The sequence below is a fragment of the Thermobia domestica genome, chromosome 12, assembly GCF_964235325.1.
Source record: "Thermobia domestica chromosome 12, izTheDome1.hap1.1, whole genome shotgun sequence".
In the NCBI taxonomy this organism is placed as follows: Eukaryota; Metazoa; Arthropoda; class Insecta; order Zygentoma; family Lepismatidae; genus Thermobia; species Thermobia domestica.
The window spans coordinates 121,269,809-121,286,123 of record NC_137465.1 but is presented as its reverse complement, the minus strand read 5'-3'; the positions used below and the strand labels follow the sequence as shown (position 1 = coordinate 121,286,123).

The 16,315-nt window shown below is 33.3% G+C and overlaps 1 protein-coding gene across 13 annotated transcripts in view; it reads left to right on the top strand.

The window, feature by feature from the left end:
• The first annotated feature begins 434 nt into the window (after positions 1–434).
• The window catches only part of para (sodium voltage-gated channel paralytic), a 651,733-nt gene continuing 635,852 nt past the window's right edge, over positions 435–16,315 (top strand). For all 13 annotated transcript variants that reach the window (XM_081734028.1, XM_081734020.1, XM_081734025.1 and 10 more), the window contains exon 1: positions 435–592. The gene's annotated coding sequence lies outside the window, so the exon portion shown is untranslated. The remainder of the gene's footprint in view (positions 593–16,315) is intronic.

Below are 16,315 nucleotides of genomic sequence, written 5' to 3'. Positions count from 1 at the left end.
TTCTTTATTTCTTTCAGTTGGGACTATTCGGTTTGCTGGTAGGAGGGAAACGATCAAACATTTTGGTCAGGATACTTTAGAAATAGAAACGAAAACGATGAAAAAAAATCAAAGCTATAGAAAGAATACTTTGCAATAATACGAAATAATTTAAGACAAAGGTAATTAAATTGTAATTACAAATTGTAATTAAGGCAGAAGTTTTAATGGTAAAATAGACAAAATAAATAGAAAGATTATTTTTCTAAAGATCATTTAAATAATGATGATAATAATAGTGGTAATAATAATAATAATGCACATTTTTGTTCGTATTTCTACGATTATCATTTAGTTTTGTTGCTATAGCTACACTTTTCCGCAACGCTACTCCGGTGAAGTGACGTTTGTGTGACGTCACGCGCGCTGGATCCCGTAATCCTAAAAGGATAGGCACGGTAGCAAGCGAGCAGCTGGGTCGAGAGTGGAAGAGGGAGATCGTTTTCCAAAATGGCGTCTTTCGAGGCTTGTGATATTGCAGGGCTTTTCAGGATTCTCTAGCGAACACTCTTTTTCCTATGTGGCTTCATCTGGATTCAACTGGCCCTAACAGGTAAGTCTCAAATACTTTGAGACGTTTGCTTGCCCATTTTTATCTCCCGTGAGCTTTTTGCTGTTTTTCTCTCTATCTCTGTGTGTGTGCGTGTGCCTCTTCACTCAATACAGCGTTCAGTTCTGTTTTTCTCCACATTCTGCGCTGCAATTGCGTCATTCCGATTGTTAGTGGGAAAGCACTAAATCCATTTAAAAACAAAGCAAAATGCTTCAAAGGACAAATAACATACAGTTTTGTGAATAAATTACTAAATCAAGTGCGTAATTGTTACCAAGAAAGAGAACGACGTTGATTTCGATCGTTAAATGGAGTATCAGCATTCCAAACATGATTCTTACATTGCAATCATAGCCATAAATGTTCACAACAGTTTCATAATTGTAGTTCGTTTCCTTTAAATAAAAACAAAGAAAATTGACTTTCATACGAATAAAATGTAAAGGGATGTCACTTTTTATTTTGCTCTTACAGGCCTACGGAATACTTAACACCAAGCAAAAACGTTGCAGTTTGACCCGAATATCGATTTTTTAATATATCAAAGCAAGTCGAGGATGACCTGCATATAACCTGGACTATTTGTTTGTTTGAAATATTTATCCTGTATTTAAGAACTGTTCTTTTTAGATGGCATAGTCGAAATAAATAAAAGGACACAGTTGCGTTTTGCATGGGAGAGCTATTCTCCGTGTGCTGCAGTGTTTACTACAGTAAGGATAATACAAATGGGAAAGATAATCTGTTTTTTGGAAATAAAAGCTGATACCCATATAGTTACGAGAGTTATTTATGTTTATGGTGTTATTTATGACTGGATTACTTTCATACGTATATAATAACACTTTAGTTTAACCAAATTAATTCATTTACCAAATTACTGTATGGTCTCACGTACAGTATTTTTTTCTTAGATTACTTAAGACTTTTACTTGGATTAAAATAACTTTTGCTTTGTCAAATTTAAATTCTCTCTTCTCTTCGATAAAATCAATTTAGTTGTATTAAGAGATGCTGCACCACCTTTGATTTACAAGTAGATTTAATTACGATTATAGAGAATAATATTTAGAAAATAATGTTGAATTAGAATCTTAGTGTCCACGTATGCATTTGAAATTGTCTTAACGAAATTTACCTCATTATTCTATAATTCGTTGCAAGTTGATTTGATTGAAATTAGCATTTCTTTTCAATACTGAAACTATATGAGTCGTGGATCTGCAGATTAAGGTGAACGATAAATTCTAATTATGCAGAGCCAAAATTTTTCCTAAGAATTCATACTTTTTTGATAACTATAGCCTAATTTTGGTTAGGTTAGGTTAGATTAGGTTAGGCTACGTTACGTTGTATTTACCTTCAAGGTTTGTATTGGCGTCCGCAAATCCAAAGAACCTTAATACATTATAATTTGAAGATTTCCTTCACCAGGAACTGAACCCAGGATACCGTGAACCAACGACGTCCGCGTTAGCCACTAGACAGTGGAGAGGGCAATCATAGCAAGTCTTCATTCAAATTATACATATCAAAACATTTCCACTGCTGACAACGGCATACATCTATGATTGCACAATGGAACTAAACTAAATTTTATTAATCACATATTTACAACAACACTTTGTTCGTAACATTTACATTACGTTGTTTACATTTTGGGGTTCTTAATTTTTGATTTCCTTTCCATATGTGCCTGCTTACCTACCAAACGTTTCTTAGTTGAATGAGGTACGCATTTGCGGTAGCATTCCTCATAAATGATTTCAATATTGTATAATATTTAGAGTTGTAAGATACGTTTAAAATTACTAACCGAACCTAATGCAATAAATTAAAAAAAATGCATTGAACAATCTGATTTCCTGTCGAAACATAATCATAATACTTACTTTTTCAGAAAATATATTTTGATCTCTTGATTTAATTAATCAGCAATTTCAAGTACAAACGCCATATCTTATACATGAATGTTACACATTATGAACTTTTGCGTTTAAAGTTCAAATTTATACTTACGTATTTGTCAGTGTTGCTAAAATAGTTTGTTGAAAGAGCGCTTATTGTATATTAAGTTAACATGAAACGTAGAAGTCAACTAAAAGATGAAATGTCCATATTTTGTTTACATGAAGCTTGTTATTTATTGCCATCTTTGTCAGTGTGCTGTCCCAAGATTTACATTGATTCTGTCAAAAAACACGCATTGGCTGCGTAAGCACGCTTTAAACTATCATGTGAACTGCTAATTCAAGAAAAAAATCTTGCTTTTTTGTAGATACTGGCACCTTGGCTGTATCTAGACTTCCAAGTAGTATGTGCGTAAATATGTGTTTCTGTGTCACCGTTAGGAAACGATAAACAACGCTCTTCTAGTCAGTAATGTATTTTGATACATATGCAATAGATTAATAGCAGTTTCTTCCAGTAAAATAATATATGTCGATTATCAACATTGGCAATGAACAATATACATTTTACACACAAAAGTTTTTTTTTAAATTTTTTTCAAAAACTACGCATGAGAATATATCCACAAGCATGCTATTTTGTTGAGGTCGATGTGACCTATCGACTGATGTAGGTTTTAACTTCCGACAATATTTTAGTTAAACAGAAATTAAAATTTAAAAGCTAATTAAATATTTAGGGTATATATCTCATTAACGGGGCTCATAGTTGTCTGGTCTCTTCTAAATAGTTGAAAAGGGACCAAAACACACGAAAAAGTGACCAAAATCTCATCAAGAAGTAACTTTAAACCTTGATGCCAAACTTGGGCATAAGTTGATTTTTACATTTTTTCAACCAAAATAGAGTTGAAATACGTAATGTTTAAACATGTTAAGATTAAAAATTATTTTACTTAAGTTCGTCAGCTAATAAAAAAAATGGATTACTTGTGTTTAGAGGTTCATTATTGTTTACCTAGTTTGCACGGTTTTGTATTTCAACTTTGATCTGGATGGGGTAAGGCCAAATTTCTAAATTTTTATTATGTGCAATAGTACATAACTAAACTAATGTAATTAACACATAACATCTAGATTACTATTAACTGGTAATAAAATTTGTCTTGTGTAATTGGTCTGTTAAAAATTCTGTCTTGGTACCACATGATTGGGAAACATAGGTATGGTTCCTACGAACATGCCACATACAATGAAAAGTGAAATGTAAATAGGTAATATATGTCATTCTTCTTTAACACAATACGATCAAAGCAAATAATGTGGATTATGTTTCCCTTTTTTCATTTATTTTTATATTTTTCTTAGCAAGCTACAATGCAAAACATAAATCACGCGAAAAATTGACTTTACTACCCAAAAAACTAACTTTTAGTGACCAACTTGAAAAAAAGTAACTTTTAGTTTTAAATAAAATGACTCGCTATGAGCCCTGAATTAAGCGTACTATGTATTGTAGTCGGATAGTATCATAATGGAGAGGTTCATGATATTTGCCATGATTTTTGTATAGCATCATTTTTAAGTTTACAAAGAAATTAGTTTTCCTCCACTTTCTGAAAAAAACTATGTATGAACTTTTATTCAAGTATATTATTTTTCAGCTCAGAAAGTTCTATCAATTGATACATGTCTCATTTTTGGATTTTTTCCCGTTAAACACTTATATATTTTATAATATTTCATTTATTTATTTCGACTGAATTTTCTATATTGAAGTTAACGCAATAAGAAGCCCTCTCTACCACCTACACATGGCTATGTAGTATTTTTCATAGTACTCGTTATGGTCTCGTAGTATTCATTTTAGCAAATATGATTGAACTATGTACAACAGAGTATTTGTACAGAAAAAAATACTTGTTTTTGTGTTGTATGAGCAATAATTCAAAATAATTAAAAATTTCGCTTAAATTCAATTACTTTGATTGTAGTAATGAGTTTGGGCGTTGAAAGAGTATAGAGATAAAAACATAATTTAAAATAATCTGCAATAAATTTTGAAATAAACTAAATTCAAAAAGTGTGCTTTCCAGAGTATAGTGATACTAAATTTTGGCTTCTTTAAACAGTAAATATTTAGGATGAGTTTTAAAAATCTTAAAATTCTAAGGAGGCAATGTTTGAAATAAACTAAATCAACATAACTATGATATTTTATGTCTAAAATTTCAAACATTTTTTAATATAAGTCGTGACATGACTTATTTCAAGGACAATCTTGTTCAAGAAACCCTGGTGACCCACTATTTGTAGAAGTTCCGAACTTTTATGCACAATTAGAATTAAAACACAGCTGTAAATCATAGTGTGGATTTTCAAGATCTCTATTTCATGCAAAAATACTTAATTGCCCTCAGTACAGTTGTGAAAATACAGCTTTTAAAGATAGATGAGTATCAATATATTTTTTTTAACATGGCAGGTAATTCATACGAATTTGAAGAGATTACTGTCATTTAATTTTAAGTGTATACAAATCTTTGTTTATTTTGTAATCATTCTTCACACATTTCCAAAATAGAAATAGAACTAGTAGTGAGAATGAAAACAATGACACTGGAGCAGTCTGGCAGTCATCTAAATATATATGATTTCAAATTCTTGAAATAAAACGGTATGTAGGGATATCGAACGTATTTCCACCTAATTACTTAATCGCATCCTATATTTATGAAGTACACAGGTATATGTTTATAATTTGGAGTTAATGCATTATGTGTGAGTCGTTGCATCCTACATTTTCATTCATTAAAAATATATCGAATGGTTTTTGTTTTCAAATCAAGTTTTTCAATATTTTTTGAACTTTTTTCGTACAATGCTATCCATTCTTTTAAGCATAACCCAACAGTGTACTGAGAGTTATGGTGATTTGAAATCGGACTCCAAAGGTTCTTTCAGAAGCAAGAAATCTGAAGTGTTTTAAAGCTAGTTATTGTGAGTAGTGAACATTACACCTATTTCATTATTTTGGCGTAAAGTATCCAAGGTTTTTCTTGATGCACGGTATTGAATTTTCTGAGTCAAATTTTCCATTAAGGACAAAAAATCCCTTTTTAATTTTTTCTCTACTCTGTAAATGTTGATAATTTCTTTACTTATAGCAATACTTTATGCGTGATCATAAAAAGTAGAGTTCTATTTCGTTGTATGGTGAAGAAATGAGCCAAATACGGTACAGTGTTTAAAAACAATAATAGTAAATAATCTTATAATATTCCAATACTATATTCCATTCCTATGACTATTAATGACCAATTATAATAATCCCTCGAACCAGAACAAAATAAGCACCATTCTTAGGAAGCCATTTTCCATTCTCCCATCCCATCTTTAGGTGATGGTTCGCTGAATGTATGTAATTATATATCATACCATAGTTTATATATTTCAGAAAATGAGAGAAAATCAATAAGATCCATACTTTCATTTTTACAGTTATAAATTTTAAATTAGGAAGAGAATATAACTTTTAATTAAGTTTAAATTTCACTTTTTAAAAATCTTTTTATAAGCACACACCTGTGCTAATTTGTCTTCACATTCCACACTACACTTTATATTGTGTCTTTTTGTACTATTCCTTTTCCATCTTATCTAATCCTTGTTTCGCAAGTAATCCACTAGTCCAATTCATTAATCCCTCTCTCTCTTCTCTTCTTATCTACTGCACTTCTGCCCACTTTCTGATAATATTTCTTCTTTCCCTTTCTAGCTCTTCTACACTTTCCTAGTCCGTTTCATCCCCTGTTTTTCTTAGATGTCTATATGTTTACAAATTGTACCGTTTTCTCTTTAATTCACGTCATCATTATATTGTTTAATCCCTTCTTGTAACCTCTTCCCTGTCTCTCCAATGTAATTTGTGCCACATTCTTTACACTTCATTCCATATACACTACCTTTTACATTACCCCTTAATCACTTTGTTATATGTTACTTTTTTCTTCTCGACTCTTGTACTAACTTTATGCACAATCTTGCGAGAAACTATTTTGTCTTTTCGTTGAAGCGTTTGGACTTACGACTTATAAGCTGTGAATGATAAAGTGTATTTGGATAAAGTTCTATTTTAATATTCGTTCTCCAGATGTGTATTGTGCGGTCGTGAATAATTGCATGATGTTATCTCATTGCGATGAAATGCTCACGTACAACATTAACTCGTGCTTATAAGTGTTGTAAATGTCTTTTCAAATTTTTGTTGTCTTTTTTAATTTTGCGTTTTTATGAGATAACAGTAGCGATTTTCAGACGCGGTGACATGCCAATCGGCAATACTAGACGACACAGCTAGGGAGGCTCTTTTCCTTGGGCTGCTTGGTCCAGATCTTGTATGCATTGACCAAGTAACTGTCCGGGAATTTTCTGCTCGTTATCTTTGGTGGTGATGGAGTATACGATAAACTACTGCTTTCTTGTTGCTCAACGATTGGTGAACTCGTTTTGGAAGCAGCGTCGTTCCTCCTGGTAACGCTGGATCATTGTCGAAATCACTTTTAATGTCCTCATCATCTGTGTCATCGTCGTATATCATTAGTGTATTGAATTCGTCCACAAGTTCTACCTCACACAGCTTCATTTTAATTTATTCTGTAACGAGACTTTTCTTCCGCGTTGGGGTTTCTGCAAGATATCAAACACATCTGCTAACAACTTCACAACTACGGCTTGTTTTGTACATATATGACGTATATTTATATATATCAACCTCCAAAGTACCGCCACACTCTGCTCCCATTTACACTACCTGACCAACTAATGCTTACACAGAAACACTAGCATTCGCTCACACTCGCTCCTATCATCACAACTATGAGAACTGGTTCCGCCTCGCGCCTTTATATCCCATATTCTCTGTAAATTTTCTAGGTGCGCACTATCTCTCTACTACTGCTCCCTATGGCCATAAGGATGACACTTTACGCTACACCTCTATTTATCTTTTAGCACACACATCAACTGGTTTTACTTACTTTTCCGCGCAAACTACGCGGATCCTTTCTTCCAGTCATATATACTATGTACAGCAAGAAACAATATTAAGTATAGGTTAGAGCTATTATTTCTTATACCTCCAACTTATACTTAATATTGTTTCTGACTGTACAATTAAAGCTTTACCATGAAATCTCATTGTTCCGGCTTCATACAATATTTCCATTTAGGACAGTTTTCCGTTACATTCAGGTTACATTTAATTGTTTGCCCTTCTCATGGTTGGTAGATTACTTTTGGTTTGTTTATTTTCACTCTTTGCAAGATATTAAGTTTCACAGTCGATTTATTACCGTCATTTGACATAAAATATTCAGTTTCGCCGCTTTTCTTTCATGTCGGTGAGGTTGATAGTTTTCTCTTCCTTACTCCGTTCTCTATGGTCTACAGCTTATATTTTGGTGATCTCAATTTCTTTTCATGCAAAATCAGACGCCGATGTTTGCATTGGACTTGCACAATAACCATATGGATCATTACTTGTCTTTGGTGGAGTTAAAACTCTCTTCTTTGAACTGGAAACTTAATTTAGGGAAGATGTAGCAATTCGAAGGTACTAGTTCTAGCGAATACGATTGGTGGGAAACAGTGGTCATGTAGTTTCTTGACAAATGATCCCTCACAACAAGGATCAAACTTCACTGTGTATGATGATGGTCGAATCGAATGTTGATCATCGTCCACAAACTGTCGACCATCTTCCAAACGCTTACTCCACCGTTCGTTACCCCAATGGCAGAAATACTATTGCTGTAAAAGCGCGAATCTGTTCATAAAACAAAAGTAAATCAAAGTATCCTCCTCCATCACCAACCCTAGGAGTGCGTATTGGATTTGCCCCTGTGAAAGATGCAACTAGTGCCGGGAGTTTGTATTTCTATGGGCTTGGGAATCCTCTAAAATTTTGGTAGCATACCTATGCAAATGTATAAATGAAGAAGAAATGATCATCATGTAGGATAAATGAATACAAATTCAACATTTCCTTTGGTGTAATTGTCGTATTCTTCCATGTTATTTGAGTTCTTTGTGGAGTATGTTCTATATATTTCTTACATTGTACGGAATATGAATTTGCTGTGTAATCCCAGATAGACTAGTCCTAACGATCATTTTGTCGTAAATTTCTAAATTTGGAAATCCCATATAATCAAATTAGTGTTGTACATATCATGACACAGCAGTGTTTTTGGTATTGAAGTTAAGTATTTATCTCTCTCTAAAAAATGTCCTTCAATCAAACTAGTTGAAAGAAAATTAATGACAGAAGTTTTGTTCACAGTTGTTTGGTATTCATTGGTATTACTCAAATTAATTTTTCTTATAACCTTTTATACAGTGATAATCGTTGACTACAAACGTTCTATGCTTGAAAGTATGTTAACATTCTGGAGCCAGACATAATGGATTTAGCGTATTATAATTAGTAAATGAAGATTTGTATACATAGTGAGATCGGAAGTTTCAGTAATAGTTTTTAAAACACCATTTTTCTGCTAGATTTAGGCATAACTTCAGTCCATTACATTATTTGTATCTTATGATAGTACTTATTTAAAATAACACTTTTAAGTCTTGCTATTCATGATGGATATAATACCATCAATCTGTATGAGTCTAGGTCTTCACACAATGTAAACATCAGCGGGTTTTCTCATAGCTAGCTTTGTTCGTTCGTAAGTACTGGTAGAACATCTCCTTGAATAAAAACAGAATCCACTTTAATACATGTTTCGTCCTTTGTAAGTTTGGTGCTGCATAAGAACGCAAAGCAAAAATTACAAATCACGGCGAATATAAGATATTTGACATTGCTTGCTATTTTATTTGCCAGGTGCATCAAAAAATAAAATAAAATAAATACAATAATTAGAGTAAACTGTTAATCTCTTAAGGCTCAACAAAACTTTCAGCACAACTTTGTGTATCTATGTAACAAAACACATTCTGCTATTTATCTTGGGACTATAATTTGCTTACTGAAAAGGGTTGGCCTCAGTTTCAATGTAAAAATGAACTTCATTTAAAAAAGTAAATACATTTTTTTATAGACCTTCAAAATTTGCAACAACTTTGCGTGATGAAATAAGGTGGATTATTAGAAAGGCGTTCCCCTTGTTGTGCTGTGAAGTATTACACTTTCACGTTCCGTAAGCATCTCAACTCATTTTATATGCATCATCATATGTTTGAACAATGAGCCTTTAAAGGAGATTTATCGATACTGGTTTTAAGTAGCTGCTCGGAGAACTTTTCGCTTCAAGACCAACATACTAGTGCTTCAAGACGCCTTCAAAATAAATCATTATTCTTCTCTGGTGTATAAAACTAATGTTATTTATTACTTTTTAGCAACTACAAGAATTTTGTAAAAGTGGAAAATATCAATTCCAAATTTTAATGGACCTACTTATTTCATAATATTTAAATGTCCAGAAAGCTGCTTTGGAATTTCCGTCCGTCTTATCTACAGATATTCACTCAGATTATGAAGATCAGCTACATTATATATGTTTTAAAGTTGTATGCTTCGTATTTTAAAGCATGTTTAAGACACTAAAATCACTTTTAAACACTATCATGACATACAGGGTTTGTCATGAAAGTAGTAGGACTGATTTTTAAAAATCACAATTTTGACACATTGACTTAATAGTTTTCAAAATATACCCCTTCTGCATCAGCACAGCATTTCCAGCGACTCTGCCAATCACTGAAGGCTCCCTGGAACGCAGAAACTGGAATGTTCTTCAGTTCCTTTGTTACGGCCTCGTGAGTGGCTTGGACCGAGCCATGGTGCCGTCCTTTCATGACCCCTTTCAGTCAGGGGAAGAGGAAGAAGCTTGCAGGGGCGACATCTGGGCTGTAGGGTCGCTGGGGAAGCTGTGTGATGCATGTTTGGTCAGGAAGTCCATGACAGCAAAGGCGATGTGGCTCGGTGCATTGTCGCGTTAAAACTTCCATGATCCAGTGATTGCTGAATGAACTTGGACGTCTCGTTTTTAGCAAGTTAATTGTTCTGATATCATCCGTGTACTCAATCACTAAGTTTTCGTCACTTTTTGCTGTTGAAGGGCGTCCTGACCATTGCTCATCTTCAACTTGCTCTCTTTCCTCCTGAAACAATTTGTGCCACTCAAAAACACTTGGTTGACCCATGGCATACTCTCATAAGTAGTCTTGATTATGTCATGGATCCAATCTCAGTTGACGCAAAACTTCACCGCGTAACACTCCTCTAATAAACGATTCATTGTGGAGATGACAGACACCTTGAAAGGGGTTCACCTTAAACTCGATCTACACTCCATGAAATTTGGAGACGACTGACGACTGGTACGATGGAAGCTATGACTCCCACTACCCAACCAGCGCAGTAACTCCCTCTGCTTCATCAAGTTTTGGGTTTTAAAAAATCAGTCCTATTACTTTCCGGAAAACCTTGTATTTTGTTGTTTCTAAAAGTAAACTACGAGCAGGTTTATGTTCCTGCTCTTTTGATAGAGCACAAAGGACAACCAGTTAGATAATATTTGCTAAGATTTTGTATAGTTTGTTGTATAGAGAGGTCTTTATTTATGTTGGGAGCGAAGGTGATATCACTGCATTAAATGACACCAATTTCCATGATATCATTTTTCTAATGTAGTAATACTAGTTTAAGGGAAAATTCCTGATTCCAGTTCAAGGGAAAATTTGTATAGGGAAATTTTAATATAACTCAAAAAGTAGAAAGATGAATTTCGTACAGGAAAGAGCCAAATCAAAGGAAATTATTTATATTCAGTGCGAAGAGAAATAGCCTTTAGGTTTTGGGGTAAAGTTTCCAAATTTCCTTATTTATTTCTGCTACAATCTTAAATGGAATTCAAAGTTTTAGTGGTTGGTACGTGGTTACTAATTTTACCGCTAGAAATATTAATATTTTTCTTTAAGCTTTTGCTGTTATTAAAGTACTGGCATAGAATTTGACCAGAAATAGATATTTCATAGAAATAACGGCAGAGTCTAATTTTCCGTTTCTTTTAATATAAATCAGTCTATTAAATTAAACACCCATTTAATATGTTGACAAGTATTAAATAGAAGGATGTACATAATAATTGTATGTCCTGTATTAGTCATAAGTTGTCATAGTCACTAGTCATAAATCTATAAACTATGAAGCTGAATAAAAATTTTTGGGAGCTACATGAATTAGTAGGAAAATGGTGAAGATAATTTCTCATTGATCTCACATTAAAATAGAATTCTACAGTGTCCTTAATTGTTTCTTTTAAAGTCTTACTTTTGTTTCTTATATAAACACTTAAGCTTACAAGAGCAGTTTTAATGTTTGTGATATTAGTTTCGTTCTTTTCTAAATGTTGTTTTCATATATGTAACTATTTACGATAAATATAAAGTAGTACTACTATTTCAAAAGATTCTATTATTAGTTTAGTTTACAACACTAACTAAAATTCAATTAATGTGACAGTAAGTTGAAAACAGAGCTGGTAAATTCGAGCCCATTGTAATATATCTGGCAGTTATGGACTTGGTACTTCTTGGGTTTATTTTTTAATGTTTTAATTGTAGTCGTAGATAGGAGAGATTGTAAGGTGGTTTTAAGGAAATTCAACTGGCGTAGAAACTGTTCTCACAATAAGTGCTTTAAGGAAGCCTTTTTCCTGAAGGTGTATATAATTAAAACCTATTTTTTTTATCACTTCCGTGATAGGTTTTATGATAATTTGATCATATTAGTTTGGTGCGAATGAAATGTCCAACCCAAGTGCGTCATTTCGAAAGCAGAAGAAGAAAAGGAGAATTCCAATATCTAGTTAATCAAAATAGTTGTCGTCAACAATCTCACGCGCTTGCCATCACTCAGCCAACGATTGGATTCAGAAGTCTATAGTCTCTGATGCAAAGAAGTCGTCAATCACATGTGGCACCATCCGATCATTAGGGAAGTTCTTCATTCCCTAGAAGTGATCAGAATACCGGAAGATGTATAGTCAATGGGAGACATATTTTGGTAATAAGGTGGATGAAGAAGGATTTCATACTGCAATTTGTGGAGAGCCTACCATCCTTTACACAATATATGGGCGAACGTTGTCATGTAAATTAGGAAAATATGTCTGATGATAATTACTGGATACTTGCGAACAAGTTTGCGTTGCATTTTATGGAGTTCAGCACTCAGGGATTTGCATTGATGGTTTCACCTTGATGGATCACTTCCACAATAGACCACCATACCAGCAATAATATATGTGGGTGGAAAAGAGAACTAGTAAACCGTGATTCAACCATTGTCCTAATCATTCACTTTTGTTCTGGTACATCCATTTTTCATCTTAAATGAAAATCCGATGCAGGATACTTCCATAGTTATTCTTTACACTCATAGAACTACACATATTCAGATACTGATCCTTTTTGGGCGCTACTAACTCATACGACAAATGTGAGTCCAATTTTTCACCTTACTGATTGCACGGGACGTCGAAAGACAGTGATATGGTGAGTGTAATGTCACGTCGTCTGCAATGTCACAACACTTTTCCAAGGATCAGCTTCAACCTGTTTCTAGGTCATCCGAACATGACATCGTCGTTGCCCACGGGCTTTTTTTTTAATGCTATGTCATTGGAACCAAATTTGACGAACCAACAGCAAATGGTGCGTTCATTCGTCATTCCTGGTCCAAATGCTCTATTAATAAATTCTGTGACTTGCTGTGCAGAATGTTCCAATTTCAATTCGTAAAGAAAAAATACTCACAATTGACAGGTTCAGTACAAAGAAAGCAAATGCTCTTTTGGTTATTTTGGACAGGTTTCGTCTTTAAGATTTCTATCAGAAGTTCCTTTTAGAGCTCAAAAGATTCATGTCAAGATATTATAAATAACTTTTATAATGCAGAAAACCAGTGTTAACTTTTCATATCTTAGGCTTACCGTACAAACTTTATGTCTCTTTGGTAATTGAAAAACAGTCGAATATCCACTTTCTACTGTTTTATTTATTTTGATACAATCGTGTTCAATAACGCACTACCTCTTGATTGTCTGGAAACCATAGCCTGTTGGAAGGGCCTGTACAGAGTTTGTGACATTTTACGCCTCCCCTTATCCCACCTCTATTGCTGAGATAAGTTTCCCGGTAGCTATCAACATGAGCCATTCCATTCGCACCAACCTGATATAATATAATGCTGGTGTTGATGCTTGATAATCGCTGCACATTTTTTAAACCAATATATTTCTTCATCTGATATATTTAGATTGTACGTGTTGCTCTGAAATAAAAAATAAATGTAAATTATTTTATATTAAAGTTCAGTAATTACATCTTGTACAGTTTGAAACTTGCGGTTTACATAATATTATGTCGTCACGAATTTTCACAGCGATTATTTTACATGAATTCTAAACTTTTTTCGCTTTTATAAACCTTTTGTAGGAAACGGCTGTGTTACTGAAAAAAAAAACAACGTAAATTTAAAAGTGTAAAAGACGTAACTGGTGGACGTTAAAATAAATATTTTACATTTAGTTTAAAGCAAAACATGCCTCAAATATATGCATTCGAAGAATGTTAGATGAGTGTGTGCACCACTTATTTAATATAAATATATTATTTAAATAAAAAATATGTCCGCAAAGTTTACTGTAAACATTAATTCGGCATAAGTATTTCTATAAGCTGTTTTATCGCAAATTTGTAAATCTCAGTGTTTAGATTAATAGGTATGACATAGGTATATTCCTAGTGAGGTGTGTATAATGGCACAATGTGGAAAGTGAAAATAAGAAAGTCTGCAAATTTCACGTTCTATGCACTAATTAAAAAAAGATTCAACGACAGTTAAATTTACTTACAACCGTTTTTCGTGCAGAAATCGAAAAAAGAAACTGTTACTGTGTACTTGGAGATGTTTCGTGAAAGTTCAAGGTCAAATACATCATTATAGATTTTTAGTCTCGTCGAAATTAGAATATCCACTTTCTACTTTTTTATTTATGCTTTACATTATCTTCTTGCTTTTGACATATTCAACAGAAAAGGATCACTTCTTCATTATTATTCACAGGAGTTTGTTTTTTAAGTTTGTGAGAAGGGAGGATAAGTTCCTTGTTAGTTCAAGGTAATGTTATTAATTTTACGGTATTATTTTAAATTTGTAGCTTCTAAGACGTAAATACGAAAACATAAAACATTCTGACATTAATTTTTGCAGGATTTTTCTCAGGTGTATTCTAGGATGTCTTTTATGTAAACCCAGATCTATTTCCTTCCCCTGCCCTCACTGTTAGTCTAGTGGCTAGCGCTCGCGTCTTTAGTGTACGGGGTCCTGGGTTTGATTGCCGGTGGGATATTCTTGTAACTTTGACGTATTACCTTTGTTGGGAATCAATCTCAAACTGTATATCCACGTCTCATATAGTGTTGATCCTGAAATGGACGCTGAACTGCAATGCAATCCCAACTTTTTATTCCAATTATTACTGTATTTATTATTGTAACAGATTGCCTGCCATGAGAAGTTACTGTGTTTCATTCACTCGCTACATTCAATGTTTGGTCTTACTTCAACAAGTCATTGAAGCTTTCATAGCGCTCTATAAGTTATAATTCATACTTGTGAACATAAACAAAGATATGCTAAAAATTCCAAAAAAAGTTCAAAGTACCGTCTAATTAATCAAGTTATTATACGTGACTTCACAGATTCAACCTGTTAATTATTTCAGTGGTAGACGCAGCATGTTGTATCTGGAAGTTTGATAATGAAATAAATAAATAATCTAAGAATTGCCAATAGACGGTGAGAAATATTCAATTATACAAATTTACACAACGAAGTTATTTTAAATGGCTTAATTTAGTTATTATTTATAACCTTAACAAAATAATGATACGAAGATGATATGAAGTATTTCAGTTTTACATTTTACGATTGCAATAATGAAACAATCGATGGAATGACAATGAGGTACAAAACAAACAGGTTTAATTCCGACGAAATTCACAGACGCAATATTACCCATCACAAAGTTACATGGCCTGGCCAAATCATGGACCCTTCACAATATAAGTTAACGCTCTACCGCATTTTTCTTTCATCCCAACCGAGGCATTTATTTTAATCGTTTTCTACTTAATCGCTTTTGTACTTAATCCAATACACAGGGACACAAACGCAGAAGATTCGAGTGCATTTACCTGTCCTTCAAAGGGTCTCAAACCCCAAATGGATTCGACCGTCAGTCTAATGCCTCATATCGCTCAACTATAGCATATTAGCTACTACTGATCCACTGTGACCCCCCAAAATATGACTACAAAAAGACCAAATTTAGTTAATAGGTATTTTACTAGAACTTCTGAACGTGAAAGTTGACATCTGCACAATTTGAAGAAGTGGGATTTTCTTTCTATCTAAGCGTTAGGAATATGTAAGAGCTGTTTAACAAGTTTTTGAAGATTTCTTCAATTATTGAGTTGATGTGAGTCAGCGCTTTCTGATTCTGCAGAAGGTCCCTTATGAGCAGATCCCTTACCAGAAATAAACTTTTATGTGGAATAAGTAAATACGTATGAACAAAGTTTAAAATTCCGTTAAAGTAAAATTAGCTTAAATGAAAAACAAGCTTAATTAAAATAATGTGCTTAAGAAAATATTTTTTAACATCATAAAATGCACAAATGTAAGAAGAAGTTTTGAGTTTTGATTCTCTCTGCATCATTAAATATC